The sequence below is a fragment of the Sceloporus occidentalis genome, unplaced genomic scaffold, assembly GCF_023333645.1.
Source record: "Sceloporus occidentalis isolate IW3139 unplaced genomic scaffold, rSceOcc1.0.p SCAF_1, whole genome shotgun sequence".
Taxonomy (NCBI): Eukaryota; Metazoa; Chordata; class Lepidosauria; order Squamata; family Phrynosomatidae; genus Sceloporus; species Sceloporus occidentalis.
Genome location: NW_028316981.1, coordinates 233,930,707 through 233,954,294, shown reverse-complemented (window position 1 = coordinate 233,954,294; position 23,588 = coordinate 233,930,707). Strand labels below are relative to the sequence as shown.

General features: G+C 38.7%; 1 protein-coding gene across 3 annotated transcripts in view; it reads right to left on the bottom strand.

Annotated features, from left to right (window-relative positions):
• The window catches only part of RFX3 (regulatory factor X3), a 180,466-nt gene that overhangs the window by 97,509 nt on the left and 59,369 nt on the right, over positions 1-23,588 (bottom strand). The gene's annotated exons all lie outside the window — the stretch shown is intronic.

Sequence of the window (23,588 nt, the reverse complement as noted above, 5' to 3'; positions counted from 1 at the left end):
TACAGTCCTGCTCCAAGCAGCACTGCATCCCCAAAACTATGGAAACGACATGATCTATTATTGTTATCACTTGTTCTCTGAATGCTGTGTCTTGCCAACTTACGTCACACTGTCCCAGGGACAAATTACGTTTTTTAATTAAGAGAGAGAGAGAGAATGAGAATATTATTTTCCCCTTTAACTTTTTTTTTAATCTTTTAAAATTTACTCAAAATGATCCCTTTAACCTCTAGGAGTAGGAAGGCAAGTTTACCATGTTTTTGCCTCTCTGAACTGCTTCAGGCAGTTTATTCCCAGGTTCTTTAAAGCCCAAAGGCTTCAAACTCCCTCACTGAGGGAAGCTATAAAGGGCCCCCTCCTTGCAGTCCTTCTATCAGCAAGCAAAGACTTTTAATTCAGACATGCTTTTGAAACTGGCATTTAAGAATGGGCTGTAAGAGGGTGGTGCATTGCTTTAAATTGTACCATTTTAACTGTACAATAAAGGGTGCTGTATTGTTTTACACTGTACTGCTTTCACTCTATGTTTTAAATTGTTTTCATATGTTGAATAGTTTAACTATTTCAATATTGTTTTACTTATTTTGTAGGTATTTTAATTTATAAGTCACCTTAAGTCCCAATCTTGGGGAAAAGGTGGGATACAAATAAAGATAATAAATTCCAGGGGGAGCTAAAATGTGGTAAAATCCCCTCCACATCTCTTACAGGGCTCTGTACCTGATCACTTTGAGAGCAGAGTGGACAGACAGCCATACGTTAATTCTTATAGCGCTTCATAAAAATAAAGGTTAATAAGGGAGGGGAGGAAAATATCCTCCCCGTTTGGTGGGACAGAGGATCTTGGAGGCCTCAAAAATAGCCCTAAGGAGCTACATGTGTCCCACAGGCTGTACTTTCCCCACTCTTGATCTAGTGTGATTTGGTGCTTTGTTTTACTGCTATTTTCTCATTCTTCCCTTTTTTTCTCTTCATACCTTCTGCGGTGAAACCTTAAAAATATTTTCCTTTGAAGCGAGCAAAGAAAAACACACCCACTGCTAGGGCACTGAACCAGCCTTTGCTTCTCTTCTGCATTATTTCCATCAAGTCAGATGTCTATGGGAAGAACTGTGTGGCAGGAAAAGATCTGTCCTGATTATTATCTGCTCTGCTCACAGACTCATCTATGTATGGGGAGGGGATGCTTCTGAGGAGTTCTCACTCTTTGTTCCATCATGAAGGATGAAACAACTAGAACTACATCAGCAAGAAAGGAGGGCAATTCCATTCAGAGCCCTCCTGAGAGGATTCTAACTTCCATCAAGCCAACTGCCTACAAACAAGGCAGGAGCAGACTTGACCGCCTGATCAACGTATGGCTGTCTGTCCACTCTGCTCTCAAAGTGATCAGGTACAGAGCCATAAAGCTGGGATTTGGTCATTTGTTATACAGAGTTGATTTGATTTCAGTCGTGATTTAAATAATGATTCTTAAGTAAATGATCCACTTCTCAGTTTTAATGAGTTAAGGCACAGTTTAAATATCCAGTGAGGAAGACTATTTCAAAATCATTTTTACTAGAATGACACTGTGGTTTAATATAACTTTACTGCATATTCAGAGGTATAGGCTTCAGCAGAAAGTAAATACAGTAGAACCTCGCCATAGGCGGGCGCGCCATACGCGGCCTTGAGCATACGTGCTTAAGCCGCAGCGCGCGCGTGGGGCGGAAGGGGCGGCGCATCCCATTCAGTTGAGGGAAGGCTCAACTATATGGGAAAACTCTCCTTTCAACCCTGTTAGCAGGCATGGGAGATTTATTTTTGGGGTAAGGGAGATGAAGAATTAAAATTGGGAGTCCTACACACACACACACACACACACACACACACACACACACACACACACACACACACTTTCCTCTCCTATAGTTTGTGAAGAGTCAGGAGATTGCAAAATAATTTTATTAGTTCTAATATGTAAGAAGTCAGCATGTAGATCTAACACATCAGTTCCAGTTCCAACTTAGCTATAAACATGAAGACTGTCTATGGAAAAACTGGTATCCTTCACATAACCATCTGTAAAATGCCAGTATTTAAGACTGACATCATAACATTATTTGGAAGACAATAAATATAAGGCACTCTGAGAGTCAGTGCAGAAGACAAAAGCAATGACACAGCATACTCAACAATTGTTTTGCAGTTTTCTTTTAAAGTTATATTTGCTTATTGTACAACACAGACAGATTAATCTGTTATGAAAAGCTAAATAATGCCCTGCTGCTTGATAATAATGCTATCCATATGTATACCAACTGCATGTGCCCATAGGAAAGATATGACCAACCTCAGTCCATCCATGCTTGGCTAATGTGGCTGTCAGGTGTGTCACCAGCAACAGATGCTTATTTGACAAAAGACCTTTTTATTCTGCCTAATTAAGCAGCTGGACACACCCACCTGTTAACTGGGCTGCTTTATACAGCCAGCACTAGCAGAATCACGTGAATGTACAGATAGATAGGCCAAATTCTGAAAGAACACTAATTAACCCTTAGCAGAGGAAAAGAATATCGCACTAACCCAGCTGCTGGTTGTGCCAAGATTAGCATTTCTTCAATTTAAGCAATAATGTTTAGAACACATGTTTCATTACAAAACTTCTCTCCCCCAACACCTTTTGAAAAAGTTGGTCAGGGGTATTTGTAGATGCACAGTAGGGAACCCTACTTCTGTGCTTTACATACTAGGAAAGCCTTGTTTTACAATCTGATCCATCAATTACCTAGTGAATCTCATAGTGCAAATATGCCATCTTAATAGTAACTATTTTTAGCAAGCTCTTTCATCAGCGACTAATTTGCTATTCTAAACACCAGCATTTGCAAAGTCTTGTTATATCACAACTGCTTTATGTCTATTCTAAATGATACAGGTATTTAATTTAGTACATAAACTAGAAGTTTATAATTTACATTCAAGTACTTTTAATATTTTTTCTTTTAAACAAGAAAAAACATCTCTAGTGAACAGTAAATTTATCATACTGAAGCAACAGTTTTTAATTGCAGAACATATATCGATAAAGAGACAAAATTTTACAGTGTTTTTCATTCTGTAAAAGTAGCATTGTTAGAATTTTTAACTATAGCTAAGTGTCTTAGTACAAAAATACAAGGTTTCTATAAAAGAAGTATGTGTTGATCACTGCTGAAGAATGACATTAAAAAAACATTTTGAGCACTGGGAAATTATTTTATAAATGTGAAATTCAGTAAGTGGTCTGAATGGCAGCTTTGCATCTAATGGATACAAAATATATGTAAGCCATAGTAAAATTATAAGGTTGGTGACTTTTGCTTAGAGGACTTGGTTATTAACAGGTGATATAAAAACATAAATAACAAACACACACATACCACTGGTTTTAGGTCTAATGTGATAATGATTTTTTAGGCTTGCTCAGCAGTGCAAAAAAATCCTAACTAAGGTGGTGTCACAAGAAGGGCCTTCAAAAACCATACCTTCACTTTCACACATTTTCTTTTAAAAAGGTTCTAAGCCAATGAACAGCATATAACAAACATGATGGTGTCAAAATGTCATACAGCCACTCAGATATGGCAAAAATTGGTAGGCAAATGAGCAGGCAATGCCAGGCAACCAGGTCAATGTTCCCTCTCTTCTTATGCTCCCCAGCTGGTTTTACTAACACCAATCCTGTGCAGCCAGCTTTTTGCCCTGATCCACTTCTTCTGATTTATACATGGGACTTGTTGGGGATGTGTTTAACATTGAAAGTGAAGAAACAACACTGAACGGGTTGTTAAGAAACCTGTAAACTACTGTCTATAATGCAGATACAAAAGAGAAATGAACTGATTCAACATACCAAGTGGCACTGAAGAACAACCGTATCCCCAACCCTTCCTACAGTTCTGATACGCTAAGGGCCTGCAGCCAGCAGAATAATGGTAAGTGAACAGTAAGAGGGAATGGCATGGGAAATGCATTACATCAGTGTACACATCAGGCAAGCTATGGCCTGGAGAAGATTATGTCTCCCTGTTCGTCTGTGTGCTAGGACTAGCAGCTGAGGATAATGTTTGGATAATAATTATAGAAGTTACAGAAGTTAAAATGCCCTACATAATTTCTTCCTATACTGATCCCCCCAAGCCATTTCAAGAAATTAAAATAAAATCAAGCCGTATACTTAAAACACAGGTTTTAAATATTTATGGTTTTAAATTGAAACAGTTTACTTTAAATGCTTAGATGTATTGAAGTTGTTTCATGACTGAAAAGAAAAGAATTATAACCGTGTACATTTTCCATACTTATCCTGCTGCAGCAAGAGAGAACAGTAATTAATACTAGCAATTAGCAACTGAGCTCTGTATTGGTAACATGGGAAGCTGGAGGAATAATTCTTTTTAATGAAAAGACTATTTTGAGGTCATTTCTGTAAATTTATGTAACCTGTATTTAAAAACCTGTATTTATTTTAAAAATAAGTTTGAATTAAGATGCTAACAGCTATCAAAATTAAGACTGATTTATTACACAACTGCCAATGCAAATACCTGTACTATGCAATTTAGTATAGAACAGAGCCACCAGAAATTGCAACAGGGAACAGTCTTTTGATGTTCCCAAAATATCCAAAGTTAAAGTTCCCGAGAAAAGGGATCAAAATATTTTTGAGTGATAATTTGGATTTTAAATACTCTTATGCTATATTGCTATTAAAAGATATCATGGTGGTAAAGAAAATGTGGTTTATAACTTCTTAAAAGGTTACTAAAACAAACTTATACCCACTTTTTAAAAAGTGGACCAGGAAGACAGCATCCATACCATCCATTCAGAACCAAAGCAATAAGGAAAAGCTAAATCTAAATAAATTACAAAAGCCAACATACTTTTTATCAGATGTACATTAACATATCACATCCCATTCTAGAAAGTAAGATAGAAAACAGGAATACACAAACAAAAAGAGGTGTGTTTTTTTTTTTTAAAAAAATAATCTGACAAAGAGGGATTTTAAAATTTTGGCTGAATTTGATAGCCAAGCCAAAATGTCTGGTCACCAGGCCCTTGTTTCCCCAACCCCCAATATAATCCAATACATGTCTACTGTGGAGTACATCCCAGTATATTCAATGGGACTTGCTCCCAGATAAATGTGTCTTATATTTCTGCCATTGTTTTCATACCATTAAGGTTGCTTTAATGTGTTATCAAGTGTCACTGAGTTCTTAAAGAATTTAAGAGAAAATCATCATTTATTTACGGGATTTGCTTCTATTTCTAGTATAGCCCATAGTTTTTCTGCATTTTCCCCCAGAAGTGGAAATGTTTGCCTCAAATGAAATGAGTCACAATATTTAGTAACATGTGGTAGAGTAGCTTCCTAGCTCCCCATGAAATGCCATGATACAAGTAAGGATTTTGCCACTCATGTTAGCCTTCATTTTGCCAACTTTTTATCAACTGAAACACAACTGAGCCATGAAAGACCCAATTTTGAACAACTTTTAAGGTCTTAAGTGTGATTTTTTTAAAAAAAGTTGTTATTGACTGCCTTTGAGTTGACCTCAATTAATGAGACATTTCACAGCCTCTCTATTCTCAACCTCTCTGCTCAGGTCTTTTATGTTCAAACCTGTGACCTCCCTGATTGAGTCTAGCCATCCAGCATGTGGTCTTCCTCTCTTTCTACTGCCTTCTACCTTTCCTAGCATTATTGTCTTTTTTAATGAGTTGCATGCCTTCTCATGCTGTGGCTGAAGTATGACTGCTTCGTTGTTGTTTAACACATCTGCACCATGCATGTGCACCATCACACAAACACACCACCTATGAATACACTGCAGTGCCAATTCACCCACTAAACTAGTCGCTGAACAGCCACTACCTGATATAGAGGAGCCAAGGGAGATGAAGGAGTTGAGGCAGCAGAGCCGACAATAGAGCCAATGAGTCTTACTTTGCCCAGTGAAACATAGGAGTTGCAAGTTCAAGCTAATAGCCCAGACCCAAGAGAGACCAAGGGGACAGAAGCTGAGGGAATCTGTACCGAGGTCTCAGGGGAAGAGGACTCTAAGGGAAGTCCAGGAGCAGTTCCTTGGAGCCAGAAGGACTTCCAATGTATCCTTTGATCTGCTTGAGCTCTGTGCTCAACCCATCTAAAATGATAAGAGTTGGAAGAGACCTCAAGGGCCATTATGTCCAATCCCCAGAAATTCAGGAATACACCATCAAAGCACTTCCAACAGATGGCCATCCAGCCTCTGTTTAAAAACTTCCAAAGAATGAGACTCTACCACACCCAGAGGGAGGGTGTTCCACTGTTCAACAGATCTTACTGTCAGGAAGTTTCTTCTAATTTTTAGGTGGAATCTCTTTTCCTGTAGTTTTTATCCATTGTTCTGTGTCCTATTCTCCAGAGCTGCAGAAAACAAACTTGCTCCATCCTTAGAATGGCATCCTTTCAAATATTTAAACAGAGCTATCACCTCTTAACCTTACCTTCTGCAGGCTAAGCATACCCAGCTCCCTAAGTTGCTCCTATTAAGGCATCCAAGACCCTTCACCATTTCCAGACCCTTCACTATTTTGGTTGCCTCCTCTGGACACATGCTAGCTTGTCAACATCCTTTTGAATTGTGGTGCCAAGAACAGGATGCAGTATTCCAAGTGAGGCCCGACCAAAGTAGAATAGAGTGGACTATTACTTTCCTTCATCTAAACAGTATACTTCTATTGATGCAGCCTAGAATCGCATTGCCTCTTTTTAGCTTCTGCATCACACTGTTGACTCATGTTGTGCTCATGTTCAATTTGTGGTTACTTGACTCAGTACAGCCTATGGGAGCACAAGAGTCTGTGGTGGGCAACAAACAGAGTCAGGGGCAGGACACCATTGCTAACTGGCAACAAGAGGCTAACACAGCAGAGGAGACACCAGCACGGAAGACTCCAGAATCATACAAGGAAAAAGCAGTAGTACAAAACCCAGTGGACACTCCAATGCCAGCACTGGCTGACAGAACAGAGAGTGCTGATGTGCCTAGGAGAAAGTAGGAACAACTTCACTGACACAGTGACAAAGCACAATCATGGAGTCCCCTCCCCCCACCATACATGCTCACTTTCCACTCCCTTCACCCCATGCCCCCCTGTTGGACTTTTATTTACATCCATTGCATTATTGCCGACCTGCTGTGTCTGCTGTACTTTCACATCAATGGGTTGATGATATAGCTGGTGCCTATATGCTCAAATGAAAAAAAGTATGGTGAACAATGGCAGTGGTGGCTGCATCTCACTGGTTCCAGGTTGCATGCTCTGGACTGCTTCCATATGCTTCCTGGGCTTTTTTGCATTCCCACACTTGTGTTGTGATGTTTATCCATCATAGCAATGATGTACACTTTTTGCATTAAAGTGAAGTATATAGGCTTTTTTGGCTCTGGTTTTTAGCTCCGGAGCACGGTTTGGTCCCAGTTGCACCCCACTTTGAACTCATTCATTTACTAAACAGCTGAGGCTCATAACGGGGTGAAACTGCTTGATTTTGCTAGTGCGGACACACACACACACATCATTTCTGTTGATTACACAAAAATATATATGCTGCCCCAAAGGTAGACAAAAAATACCCACATCAGCCAACCACGAAGGCCTGAAAACATTCCTCTCTAGTGAGAAACTGGAACTAATGCACTGATCTTGTGTTCATTTAATCTTTTATGTTAAGATAAACGTAAACAGGAACGTAAAGTTCTTTTTCTCTCACTTAAATGTTCAGGGCATTTTCCAAGGAAAAATACGGGGTGGGTTAGCATAGTTTTTTCTTCCCCACTTTCCCCACCATTCCTACCAGCTGGAGTTTTTGTAAGCAGTGGCAGCAGCAAGCAATATAAAATACATCAAGTAGCAAAGAACAAGAGGGAGGGAGGAGTGCTATAATTAGTTAATATAATTCATTTTCAAATTTTAGCAAATGCATTTTTGGCCAGAAACAGAAGACAGCTATGTTAAAATTATTTTTAGTTTCGGATAGATAAGCCCAATTCTGAAGTTTTTTTTAAAATTCAATTTTTTAAAAAAGGAACAGAGCTGATTCTATTAAATTAGTTTGCTCATTTGCAGTGGAGATTAATGAGAATTTCAGTGAAGTATAAATGTTAAAACATAGTCCATTCTGTCCAACTGGGGATCAAAAAGTGCTTAACACCCAGTTAAGGAACCACACGTATGTATGCCTGATTATTATTTCAACTTCAGGTCTGTCAATAATTGCAACTAGGATTTTTTTTTTATTCTAGTACATATCTGGACTATGATTATCATTTTTAGTAATAAATGAATTTAAATGGGAAAATTTGCTATCTTATCGATCTTCTTCCAGTGTTCATCTTACTGCTGCTAGTGTTGCAAACATCAATCTAGAGATGTAGGATCACTGCCATTCCCTCCTAGGTAGGCTAATACCTAGTAATCCTAGTACAGATAAGAAGCAAGAAGGGCCTAGCAGGGTTTCACCTACCAGTAACATCACACATATACTACCACTAATGTAAATAGACATTTGGTTTGGGGTTTTATATAACAAAGAAGAATGTGTGTGGTGTTCTGAATGTCTTTTGACTATAAAGGGCCTTTCTTTCCTATTTTGTCTCAGGATGTCTTTCTCTTTCGTCTTTCAAAAAAGTGCCTCTATAAATGGAAAGAAATCATGGAGATCACTGGAAGAAAAGGGGGATAGGGAAGAGGAGCTGAATGGCAGCAGAGTGATGGCCCCCCAGAGTAGCAGTAAATACTTAGCAGTATGTTTCTCAAAAATATTTCCCACTGAGATTATGAGTTATTTTTGCTGACTGTAATTTCCCCAAAATACCTACCTACCTACCTATGTATCTGGCAGTGAATGATTTTAAAAAGAAACATACAAAAAACCTCACTGCCTTTCAATGGGTGGAGTGGATAAGAAATGAGTTTCCTTCCCAAATCCATATAGCTGTTTCCTTCTCTCCCAAACTCAAACCAGAATTGAGTTGCGGAGAGTGAAAACATGGATGGAAATTTTCAACTTAATTCTGATAAAGTGTTTTTAGCACAGTCATAACATAAATATAAAAGCTCTGGATCAACATAAATGTAATAAATGTCCCCTTTTCAATATAAACCTATATTACTGTAAGGTTGTTTTGGGGGTGGTTGGTTGTTGTTTTTGCCTTTTAGTATAAATATAACACAATGACACAGTTCTATTATTTATCCTACCTTTGTTCCAGGCTTCCTTGAAGAGCAGCCAAAAGATCTATGGCAAGGGTGGACAACTACTGGGGCTTTTTTTTTTTTTTTTGGGGGGGGGGGGGGAAGAGTCACATTGACAATTTTAAAAAATTGTTTCACCTCCTGAGGTGAGCATTGGTGGCATATTTCCTGTTGTTTCTGGCCATCTTTGGCCATTTTAGAGCACAAAATTGAGGAAGAAACAGTATTCATATTCTGTAAGTGGGCTTACCATAGATAAATGACTGGCCACTGTGTGTAGAATGGTAAACTAGATAGGTTTTCAATTTAATGTATAGCTCCATTTTTTAAAATTAGCCCAAATGTTGATAAAAGCAGGTTATTTATCTGTAACTGTGGTTCTCTGAGTGGTTATCTGTGAACTCACACACACTGGATTCTGTATGCCTGTGCAAACCATCTTTAGAAACTTCTAAAGCTAGATCTCTTCAACTGAAGGCCCGTCCAGCCCTCCATACAGGATATGCTCAGTACAGCTCCCACTCAAACCCCCTCAGTTCCATGTCTGTCAGAACAGCCAATAAACAAGAAAGTAAGGCATAGTAAGAGAGGGGAGGTGGATGGGTTGTGTGAGTTCACAGGTGACCAGTCAACAAACCAGTTATAGGTAATCAACCTGGTTTTCTTCTTCATGGTCTCTATGACTCACACATGTGGGAGTATGGCAAGCTACCCATAGTCTCATGAGGGAGAGTGAAACTATACTCCTGATGGATGCAATACAGACAATATTAAATCTTATATATTAAATCTCTTGTAAGCACAATGTGTATTTAGAAGTTCCCTCCAGGTGTTCAAAGTGTAGTTGTATATGAGACACATTACATACAGCCTTTGTTATTCTGGGGAAGGGCAGTCAACTGCAATAGTTATTTTACCATGCATATGACCCTTTAGTACACTTCTGATTGCAAATTCCTTATGAGGATCAACTACTGTATATACTCATGTATAAGTCGACCTCATGTATAAGTCGAGGGCAGTTTTTGAGGCCAAAATCATGGATTTTGATATGACCCGTGGATAAGTCGAGGGCATGTTACAAAAGATCTAAAAGGGGAAACAAAGCACTTCCCGCTCTACATCTCTCTCTCTGAACCTCTCTCAAGGGTCACAGTATCAGCATGGGGAAACAAGTCTGGGTGCATACATACATACACCCACACACACCCACACACAAACCTCTTTGCATCAGCATTTCCAGACCCATGGCTTCCATGGGAAAAAAAGGAGGACCCCAGCTTTGCCTTTAACCCCAGCATTTCCAGACCCATGGCTTGGAGGGAAAAAGGAGGACCCCAGGCTTGCCTTTAACCCCAGCATTTCCAAACCCATGGCTTAGAAGGGGGAAAAGGAGGATCCCAGGCTTGCCTTTAACCCCATCATTTCCAGACCCATGGCTTGGAGGGGGAAAAAGGAGGACCCCAGACTTGCCTTTAACCCCAGCATTTCCAGACCCATGGCTTCCATGGAAAAAAAAAGGAAGACCCCAGCTTTGCCTTTAACCCCAGCATTTCCAGACCCATGGTTTGCAAAACGGGGTCCAAGCTTGGGCATGCTCCCTCTCTCTGCATCCTTCTCCCTTCCCTCAGTAGCTGCTTGTTAGCTCCAGCTCCGAGGGAGGGCTGAAGGATCACACACACACTCGCGGAGAGAGGAGAGGCTGCCGGCACCGGGACTCAAATGGGGACTGTTTACTTGGCTACAGAGGAAGGTGGGCACTTTTTTAATGAACTTTATCAGCTGTAGTAACCTATTGACCCTTCCATAAGTCGATCCCTGATTTTGGAGTCCATTTTGGGGCATAAATTTCTCGACTTATAGTTGAGTATATACGGTACATAAAAGATGTGCTGGTCCAGTTTTGCCTGATCTGGGGTAGGGGAGAGCTCAGCCCTTCCCCGTAGTCTGGGAGGGACTTGAGCTACCCATGCCCCCTCATTCCAGGTCCATGAGCTTCTGCCAAAATTCCACTTAGCTCTAGAATGTTATGAACTGGTTTCAATGCAGAATTGGTTTCTATGCACACAGAACTCCTATGTTTAAGATATAGATTTATAGGAAGAAGATCTGTATAGGCAGTTTTAAAGTTCTCCTGTTGCTGCTTCTTGTAAAAAGAAAGTTAACTGTCAATAAAGTTCTCATTGGCCCAAACAGATAGGCAAAAACCACCGGCTTTGGGCCACGACATGCAGATGACGCATGCCCCTGGATTGAGTGGAAGCTGCTCCGGGGCTCCCTAAGGCAGCCCAAAGCCAACCAGAAAAGGAGTGTCAAAAAGCCACTCCTTGCCAGCGGCCCACTTAAGATCATGGTAGTGGCTGGCTTTGGGACCATGGTGTCCAGTCACTACAGTCCCAGGCTGATCAGGGGCTGGAGTGGCTTAAGGTTGATCCAAACTGCCCATCTGTCTGACCTCGTTGACAGCACAAAAATACTTCCATAGTATTCATATGCCATTTCCATAGTGAGTATCTAGCGCTGAATCAGTTTTAGGAGCTGCAAAAGTTTAACATATTTACATGCCATGACAACAGAAAATGCAATGAATGTTTTGTGGCTTCAATTTGCTTTTCTGAAGGTGGGGGCTAATTACTCGGTCAGTTATAAAGACCTACATCTCAACAGTACTTGGAAACAGGAAAAGATAGTAATATTTTGCCCTGATTAATTTATTCTTGCTGAACAACAGAATTGTATTATGCAAAGAATATCATAATGTATAACAGAGAAATGTATAACATCTGTCAACATTCTTTAACCTGAACTTTTCTGGCACAAACAAGAATGAACCCCACTCCAAGTATATTTGCAGCTGGCAATGAGGGATGCAGATTAGCAGAACAATTCTTCAGCCAAAGATGCAGAATACAATCTGAGATGTAATACAATGTGAACCACATGCCATTACAAAAAAGAAGTTATGTATCTTTAGCAGAATTGCCAGTAGAAATGAGGAGGTGTAGCTCAGAGGCAGAAGCCCTTCTCTGTTGTTTTTTTCAGAGCTTGGTAATTTGGCTGAGATTCTATCTGGCAAACCCATTGGCCTAGCTGCACAGAATCATGCAATGAAAATGGAGGAGGCTGATACTGAAATCAGCGCCAGCATGAATGAGCTAATGTGACAGAACTATACTCAGGTGTCCAACTGGCACTTCAGCCAGCCTACTATGAACATCTGACCTTCTCTTTTTTTAGTGTGTGTGTGTGTAAATAGTTGAAATATAAATAATAAACAGCCCAGGTTTCACAGATAAAACACATAAATACAGTGTGTCCATGCCTTATGCGGGGATCCTTTCTGGACCCCGCCACATAAGGCGAGTTCAGCGTGTGCTTGAGCCCCAGTGAAACTAATGGGGCTTGTGCACACAGCACGGTGTGCATGCTGCAGGCTCCATTTCCTCTTCATCGTGCAGCTCTCAGCGTAAGCTGAAAGCCGCATATAGCACACCCACAAATGACGTGGACGCACTGTAAATCATATATAAACAGACACACATACCCCACCCCCAAAAAACAAATCCTACAATACACACACACCGTATCCACTATAAAGAACATTAAACATAAAACATATTTCCCATTTTCCCAATAATGGTGTCAATAGAGCACCTAGGTGTCCATTCACTTAACTACCCAAATGTCATATGTACTTCTACCCTTAATCTGGAAGAATTAAATTAAATTAAAAATCAAATCTTAACGACAACAAGCTTAATCTTTTCTCTTTTTTCATGTATAAATTGCAGGAAAGGTTCCAGCTCTTTTACAAACTTATATACTGATTTCTCCTTGATCTCTCCCTCCATCTTGCTAAATTAAACATCTTTATTATCCATTCTTCTACTGAAGGGTTCTCGATACTTTTCCATTTCTGGGCATACAGTATCCTTGGTGCCATATGTTGAACCATCTTTTCTTGTAGTTTCTTACTTTTCTCATCTGTTAACCCCAGTAGAAAGATTTTAGGCTTAAAACTTTTAAAAATGTTGTCTTGAGGACCTGCTGTATCACACTGTGAAATAACTTGAAATATTATTTTGCCTTTTTTAAATGTACACCACATATGTTAGAACTATCCTTTTTTTTCCAATTCACATTGTCATCTTCTATTTTTCACCTCTTTATACATTTTAGCCTTTTCTCCCCTGGTACTAAATTTCACCTAAACATCATTTTCATAACAATTCTCCTTAAGGTTGTTAGATAATGTAAAATTTAACCCTTTCTGCCACAACCTTTCCCACCTTTCCAGTTCAACGTTGTAGCAAAAATTTTGGGCCCATTTAATCATATACTCTTTTATCTGTTCCTCTTCCAACTCTATTTTAAACAATAATATACATTTCAACAATTAAAGGAGTCTTGTCATTTGTACATATCAGTAATTTAAATTCTGTTTTCTCTTGTTCAAATCCAAATGGTTTTCTATCCACTTTCTAGCTTTTAACCAAATTTTATAACAGTATCAATGCAAGAAAAAGCCTTCGAACATCAATTCCCCTTTAGTTTTATATCTATATTGACCATTTTCCAATTTCAACAAATCCTGGTAAGTCATTCAATTTTCCTTTCTATTTTTTTCATTTATAAAAGGCTTCTTGTGGAACTATCCATAATGGTACATTCGGAAATAACCCAGGTTATTTCCAAAGGCTGGCCTTTTCACGATTGTACAGATAATACTGATAACTGGCAACTACCAGTGCCAGGGATGGCTCCTTGTATGAGCAAAAAGAATGTATAACCAGTTCTGAAACCAGGGATTACTTAAGTGTAATGCTCCAATTGGATCCCGGCTAAAGATTTATACCTCCTCTATGTGTGAAATACCTCTATTATTATTTTAAGTAACATTTTCAAAACCCATCTAAAATGGTATGGTCTCCACATCTTATAATGTGAAGTTATGTAAAGTATATGTTATGTTAAAAAGTGCTGTCTTTTCTCTCTCTGGATTCTACTGCAATTAATTTTACTTAGCAAATGCAAACACTTTACTTGTCTTTCACGGGGAAGAAAAAAGCAACTAGTGGTCACATTTCTGTTCCAGTAAGTTTCCAAGCTATATTTGAAAAAGTGATGTTCAAAAGTGTTCTGTTGTATACTGATTATGACATAGCTGTGTTCATCTGGAATATCATTTTCAAGGGGTCTTGTAGGAACGACTTAGGGAGCTGGGGATGTTTAGCCGGGAGAAGAGAAGGTTAAGAGGTGATATGATAGCCCTGTTTAAATATTTGAAGGGATGTCATATTGAGGAGGGAGCAAGCTTGTTTTCTGCTGCTCCAGAGACTAGGACCCAATGGAGCAATGGATGCAAGCTGCAGGAAAAGAGATTCCACCTCAACATTAGGAGGAACTTCCTGACAGTAAGGGCTGTTCGACAGTGGAACAAACTCCCTCGGAGTGTAGCGGAGTCTCCCTCCTTGAAGGTCTTCAAACGGAGGCTGGATGGCCATCTGTCGGGGATGCTTTGATTGTGATTTCCTGCATGGCAGGGGGTTGGACTGGATGGTCCTTGCGGTCTCTTCCAACTCTACGATTCTATGATTCTATCTTTGCTAGGTTGTGTGCCTTTAAGTAATTTCTGACTTATGGAGACTCTTTCTCGTGGGTTTTTCCGGGCATAATTTGTTCAGAAGGAATTTTCCCTTGCTTTCCTCTGAGACTGAAATTATGACTTGCCTAAAGTCACCCAATACGTTTCCATGGCCAAGTGGGGATTCAGACTCTGGTCTCCCAGACTCCTAGTCCAACACTCAAACCACATCATTGTGCTGGCTCTCATTATGTACTTTACCACTCTGTTTATACTGAACTAAAAATGTATAAAGGATTTGTTTGGAGATAAAATTAACTTAAAGGTGTTATCCTATTACAAAATCACTTAAGAGTGGTAGTATTTGCAGTACAAGTCACAAAACTGAGGCACAGTTCATGGAAGTCCCTAGCTCTGAACACTTTTTAAAAATTACTATAAACTTTATTCGGTGCCTAGAAAGGGTCAAGATCACATTGGTAAACCTTGAGGTGAAAGGAGGAGGAGGAACTGGCAAGGTTACAGCGTAAGTAGCTGGACAGAATTTCCTTCTTCTATGATGAGTCAAACACTTCCTTCTGCTTTATCTCTTCTTGTTGGCTAACTAGAAGAATGTTCTGATTAAGCAGCAGGCCAACAAGGATTGTTCTTATTTTACAAAGGGCTGAGATTAAAAATGCATGAACAGATTATATCTGGCTAGATATTCTAATCAGTTATGTTATTTGAATCATTGTTTAGAACTGCTATGGCCAGTAGATGTAAAATGACTCCCAAAGAAAAATTCCTTGCATTTTTAAACTGAACACCTAGTTGTAATCCCCAGTAATAAAGTAACACCATGCCAAATACAATTTTCTTTTCTTTTTATAAAACATCTCCTATAAAGGCTCAAGCATGTTCACATGCTTAAGAACTATAAACTCAACTACCTAAAGAATCCCATTTCTCAGGGGTTAATGCTGGGCATCTCTCCGGAGCAGGAAAGGAAACTAGAGTTTGGGAGGCACCTTACAGGGAAAATCCTCCTCCCCCAATACCTCTTCCTAAATTCTAATGTTATAGTAAAATTGGAAGCAACCAATTCAACGGCAGAGAGAATTTGCATATTGTAGAAAAATTAGATAAAAATTAAATTGCAATCCTTCAATTAACACATTAAAAAACATGCTGCCCTCTACAAAGATTACCTCTTTGATCATGAAAAACAAATCCATTTTAGAAGTCAAATTCAGATCAGGAGGATAGCACATATACTTTGAGAAATAGTTATGCAGCACATCTGACTATTAACAATTTGATTTAAATACATTATTTAAACACTCACCAATAACATTAGAAGAAAGTTTTGCATTCACATGGTATAGGTACCATATATACTCAACTACTGTATAAGTCAACTTCATGTATACGTCGAGGCCAGGTTTGCGGCCAAAATTATGGATTTTGATAAGATCCGTGGATAAGTCGAGGGTAAAACTTAGAGCCAAAGTTTCAAAGAAAAACAATGTCAAAGAATTTAACAAAATTCCAGCAGGCATAACTGTTTGTGCTCATCCTAAGGCTGGATGGATGAGCGAACAGAGTAGGGTCTGTGCTTCCAGGACAGATTATATTTTTGCCTTTCACCAGGGGATGGTTCCTTTTTTAAAATAAGAGTTAAAGAACACTACTAACATTGACTCATGGATAAATTGACCCTGGTTTTTGGGGCCAGTTTTTTCACTAAAATTTCTAAACTTATACATGAGCATATACAGTAGATTATAGTGATCTTGAGAAAATTATTTACATCTAGTTTGTTCTATAACAAAATGTAACCTCATCATGCTCATAATTTGTACATGAAATTGATCAGAAGAACAAGTATACTTAATAATTGCACTCATCAGAGAAATGCTACTGTACAATAAAATGAGAAACATATACATCTGTCCACCAGGTGGCACAAAAGAGACAGCAGAAAAAGCACCAAGGCCAACACAGTAATTTAAGATAGGCCCCATATATTCTATCATCTACTCCTCTATCACAATGTTTGCAGCACAAACACTGATATGAATATAAATTCCTAAAACCACTATGTTTCCTTCAAAGAAACCTTTTTTGAAACTTGATACATAATTTTATTAAATTCAAGAACACATGATTACAGAAACTTCAAAACAGAAATAATGAAAACAAATGTAAGATGTTTGGGCATTTTGCACTATATCATCAATGGTTTTATATTCCCAAAAGTTTCCCAGCTGTTGTTGTTGTTGTTGTTTTGACAGTATTGGAAAAACTGAATTGATCACAGAATGCAAAGGAATACGAACTGTTAGTGTTAAGAAGCTTTAAAGTCAAAATTATAATGCATACCAAATTGTTAACCATAAATTGTACTGAAAGTGGGTGTAACACACACTGCTTGCTTTCTTGACCTATAACTCAGTTTTAATCCTAGGCTCTATTTAAATGATTAATAATATTTATGACTTTAGAAACAAGCTTAGGAACAAACTGAATTAACAACCTAAACTTGTCTTACAACACAGACCTCAGTATGCCTCCTCAGAAGCCCCATCACCAGTTAGATTAAAGTTCTCCTCTGTGTTTCCAACGTACCAAGGCATTAGGATTCCAGACATCCAAAATCAAGGCTCTTGATTATTCTTCACCAGGATTTCAACTCCAGGTAAAAAGCTCTCATGCCACCTAACAAGTATTCTACTAAGACCCCTTTGGGGGCATTGAGTTATCTGGTATAAAAGCCTAAGCACTATGTCAGCTCTTTCCTCTAATCCAAGTACAAATTTGACTGTATTTTGTAGCCAAACATTTTTATAATACATAGTGATGTTTAGTTATAATGTTTTCTGCTCCACAAAGACAGGACATCTTTTTGTATCTGCTGCCTAGTGAAAAAATTTTACAGGAAAGGAGAATGTGGTGAGCACATGTAAATAATGCTTCCACTTCAGTCTGTGAAAATAAGCCCCATGGCTCACCCCCAAAAAAACTATAATAAAAAGAAGCACATCCTGTGTACCTGTTGCTGCTGACTTCTATGAAGTTGCTAAAGTTAAACTTGCTGTTGCTATGGAGTCTCCATATTTGTGGATCTCTGAAATATTCAGTAACTCCACTCTTGCTTCCTTTACAGAATCATTATGTTTCCATGAACTTCACATTCCTTATCAATACAGTCCAGAAGCGAATGTCAAAGATTTGAGATTGATAATGGATAATGATCTATTTCTTCAAGTCCACAGTAACAACTGTGGAAGGGCATACAGATTATGACCATCTTGTGTTTTTACTCTGCTTATCGGTTAAACAGCTACTTACTCTTTCTTTTCTACTCTTCCTGCTTTGTCAGATTTAGCCTCATTTAAACTGAAACTTCTGCTACCTGTGACTAATTAATGAAATTATGAGGTCATACTGCTGCAGCCAATCAGTTACAACTTATGTGATGCTAAAATACTGAGCTAAGGACAGAGTACATGGGGACAAAGTAAAGCAACAGGATCTATGCATGATTACTTAGGAGTAAATCCCTTTTCAACAGCTGTCAAATTCTACAAAGCACAGCAATACTCCATGTAACACAGCTCAGCTCTGTGCATAAAACCTAAAGTTAAAATAACCTCTTATCTCTGGTCCTTTACTAGAGATAACAGCAGAAGAAGCTTACTTCTGGATTGAAACTGGGAGATCACCATCCAAGCATTTTTTTTCCAATCCTCCCCATCCCCATTTTCCAAAAGAAGCCATCTTGTCTTTAATAAGAGTTCATTATCATTTGTTAATTATATTGGTTTCCTCTTGGATTTGGTAGCAGTGTTTCTAAACTACAGCATACCTTACATCCAAGCTTCCATTACTGTGGTTTTGAATAATACTCAAGCTTTCTTGAGAGCTTTGAAACTTTCCATTTTTTCTTTAAACTTTTTTTCTACCAGTCCCCCTATTTCTTAGAAGATTTTTCTTATGAAGAGAAATGTGATTCTGCCGGATATTCTTGGGAACGTTCCACAAACATACACACTGAAATTGATGGCACCATTCAACACTACTGACATCTTACACAGAAGTCCTGAAAACCACTTATTATTACATTCAGTTTTGTTGTCTCCCCTCTGTGCCATTCCACAACACTTTTCAGCCAAGCTATCTAGAAATTGTATCTCTTTTTCGTGACCAAAATATATATATTTGCCAATACAAAGTGAAGTTAACAAAAGTCAGTCACCGTTACAGAACTTTTTCCGGTGAATTTTCCCCTCATTTCATTCTCCATCTCAAGATTACCCTGAGCATTTCACTTGGAGTGGGGGAATAACAATATTTCCCAGTACCAGATTACATACATCCCACAGCATTTTTGTGAACCCCATCTGCAATTTTCAGTTTGTTTGGAATTACAGGTACATCTCCTTCAGTGTTTAAAGTAACACTTCTCACAGTACACTTGTTCTTCCTATAGTACATATGTTCAAAGCTAATCATACCCACTGGTTCTTGCCATTGCATCAGGTTTCTGTTATGCCCATTATTATCGATGTTCTTCTTTAAAACCACAAAACCCAATTCTTCTATCTTAGCTGGAGGCTTCTAGCTCAGCAAACTTTTAAATATGAAACACCAAAAATCTGGTTCTATTTCATATCAAGTTGTTTTTGTATAGGTTTGATTTGTTACAAAATATTTCCCAGTTCTTAATACTCCCACTTGCCTCCATTTCTTATACCACCAACATTTTCATGAACTGGAACAAGTTCAGCCCCAGTGCTATCTATCCAGTTTGCTCTTATATAAAGCAGGGACATTTCAGGGAAGATTACTTTAGAGTCCATATTCCTCTCTAGAAAACTAGTTTGCTTCCTGGTCTGCATTTCCCCATGCCATTGGTGTTCCCATATACCATGACTGCTGCCTACTCCCAAACATTAGCTAGACAAAATAATAATAATAATAATAATAATAATAATAATAATAATAAATTTTATTTATATTTTCCCGCCTCTCCTGGGTGGATCGAGGCAGGATTACAGCATAATATAAAATATAATACAGTTAAAATGCAAATAATAAAAACGGGTTCATCAAATGCAAAAATAGTAAATAACATAGCAATAAAACCAGGATTTCACAAGCAACGGTGGGGCGGAATATTCTCATCCTGTACAGGGAAGTGGATCTGTGTTTCACATGAGATCAGGTGGGTATGCTTGCTGGAAGACCTCCATCTTAACTGCCCCCCTGAAAGTTTCCAGCAGCTATGCTAAGCACTCTTTGGGAAGTCAAAGTGAATTTAGCTGTTGTTAGCACTAGCAAATTCTTCCCCCTTGTGCTATTTTTTTTTTAATCAAAAGGGTAACTTTTTGGTCTATATGACCAACATATTCAGTCTATATGACCAATATAAAATTATTAACAACTGTTGGTAATGAATGGCTAATAATACAGTGAGCCCACGCCACCATACGCAGGCTCCTTATAGGCGGCTTTCAGCATATGCTGAAACCGCCTGGGAAATGCATGCCCCCCTATGGCGAGCACTAGCCCCATTATATCCAATAGGGCTCATGAATGGTGCACGTGGCCGTGGGGCACATACACAGCCATGCAGCAAGCATGAGCTCCATTGGTTATAATGGGGCTCAAGCTTATGCGTTATTTGCTTTACACGGGGGGGGTGTGTGTGTGTGTGTGAACGGAACAGATCCCCCTGCGTAAAGCAAGGGCCCACTGTCATAGAAACCACCCATGTCTAGAGGCATATCCTTCAGGCAAGATGGTAGCAGTTTATCAATTCCAGAGGCAATCTCATATATGGAATTATGAAGAAAGAGAGAATCCTTTATGAAGATAATGAAAATGCTACATTTTCATATACCGTAGTTATATTTGTACATACAGTGCGCCTGCACCATACGCGGACTTGAGCGTATGTGCTCAAGCCGCGGCGTGCGCGCGGGGCGGAAGAGGCGGCGCGCCCCATTCAATTGAATGGGCGCGTGCGCCCGTTGCGCCCCGCGCGCGCCTGCAACGCCGCGCCGCCACGCACGAGCCCCATTGTTTCCAATGGGGCTCGAGCATAGGCGGAATTTGCCTTACGCGGAGGGATCCGGACCGGATCCCCCGCGTAAGGCGAGGACGCACTGTAAATAGTTAAGATGCAGAGGTAAAATGGAAGGTACCTTGGCACAAGCTGAGGCTTAAATAAACACACACACCCCCATCTATGTAACAGGAGATAACTATTGAAAGGATTACAGTTATAGCATTGTGGTGTGAGGAGTTCACTGCCTCTAAACTGGCCAAGGGCCAAGCAGAATTAATCAATCAATCAATCAATCAATCAATTTGTATCTTGCTCTTTTCCCAGGACTGGGACTCAGAGCGGCTTCACAGTATTTAAAAATAAAAATAGTACAATAAAATAAAAAGTACATTGAAAAGAATTTTTTAATTAGAATTAAAAAGGGGAAAAGGTCAGCAGCTGATAAAATCATTTCTTCCTGAACCTATCTGGACAAAAAGTCCATAAAAATAAGTCAGTGGAACATCAATCTGTCAGTTTGTAATATGTGATTTGATAGGGGAAGGTTTTGCCAGAAATATATAAAAAGCCAGGTACAGCACTGTCAAAATCAACTGAATTGCTCCTGAAGGCAGTAAAGATCCTGAGGAAGAATCCAAAAGTAAAGCCTGAAAGAAGCAAAAGGAAGAACTAAAGTGGGAGCAAATCTTGAAAAGTTCAGAGAAGACAACAGAATGGCAACAGACAGACTCCAGAGAAAGAAAAGAAGGGAGAATAAAGTCTATTTGATATAATGGAGAAAGGGGGAACACCTGTGGAGACTTCTGTAGCTGTTAGTCACACTTTCCCAAACTTGGTAAAGCAGTTTAATTAAAAAAAAAAAAAAGATTAAAAATGCTTGTTAGCAAATATTGTGCAGGGAATAGCATACCGTATATAAATGCATTATAGGAAACTGCCTACAAACATGGATACATTGGGAGAAATGTACATAAATAAGATGAATTCAAAGTTTGATGTGCACGTCTTTAAAAAAAGATGCTGAAAAGGCATGAAACAAATGTAACATTTAAATATGAGAAACTGATGAAGCCATAACTTACAAATGTGTCCACCCCCAGCATGAAGTTATATCCTGATACTTAGTTGGAAGATACTAGAGCAACATGAACTTAAAAACATAAATTATAGGTTAAAATACAGCATTAGCCAATAAATCAAATATAATCAATATTAAACGGCTCAGGCTTTTAATGCCAAAAACCAGTCTTTGGCATGGGCAGGAAAGTCATAATATTTCATGCCAGGCAAACCTCAACTGAAAAGACCCTTCCCTTTGCTATCACCCATCTGACTTTGGAGGGCAGGAGAAGGTTCACAGAGGGACATCATCTTAGAGCAGGGGCAGTTTTGAGCTGAAAAATGAAATCTTTAGGTATCTGAGACTGCCTAAGATTTTTAAAGAGTTAAGAAACCTGTATTTGAATTGTGCTTAATTCAGACCAGAAACTAGGACAATTGTAAGACCAGTGAAGCATATTATATTTGACCAGTCTCAATTAATAACCTAGCTATCTTGTTCTGTAGTTTCCAACCATTCTTCAAAGGCAGTTCCATGTGCAATGACTTGAATTCCCCACCACCACTACACACACATGTATATTCAAGCTATGGATGGTTGAATCCATGGATAAGGAATCTATGGACAGGAAGAGCTGACTGTGTTATTATCTCTGAATCACAAATGAAAATGCTTACTTCCACCCAATGAGAGCAGAGATATCAACAAGAAACTTGTTGATTCATGTTATTTACAGCAATGATATGAGCTCTGTAAAAATAGTATAGGCACGAACACTAAACAGCTTAAAGGGGCAAAACAGATAAATATAAATAATATGATAACGTGAACTGAAATGACAGCAATATACAAGGAGAGAAAAGTAAAGCAGTGAGGATCATTATGAATCACAGCCTCAAGCTGACCTATAAAATAAGGAAAATAAAGGCAGATATACTCAAAAAATAAATATGCTTGTAATATTACTATTACTAATGTATGTAATAAGAGCATGACTACTGGCTTATCTGTACACCAGACCAAAGAAACACAACATTTGCTCATGACCAAAATCTTAGGAAGGTTTTATAAATAAATAAGAAGAAAGGAGAAAACAAATACAGTGGACCCTTGCTATACGCTGGGGTTTGGTTCCAAGATCCCCCACAGATAACAAAATCCGTGTATGCTCAAGTCCCATTAAATATAATGACATAGCAAAATGGTGTCCCATATAAAAAATGGAAAATCAAGGTTTGATATTTGAAATTTATACTTTTTTGAACATTTTCAAACTGCTGATGCTTGAATCCATGTATAAAAAATCTGTGTATATGAAGGGCCGACTGTAAATCTATTGCACCTCTATTATGTAGCAATAAGAGCAAACAGTGAAACAAACTGTAATGAAAATACAGACACACTGCCAATGCATAGCAAAAAAAGAGGACAAGGGTCAGTGCACTGAAAGTGGATCAAAATATTAAACAGTATTCTGGGTTTTACACCCCAAAAATCATAAGTAAATCATTATATAAGGAATAATCTATGTATATTTTTATCATGCTCCTTACAATATACAATACACATGTTAACAGTTATATGTTTTCAACTGAATACCTTTGACAACT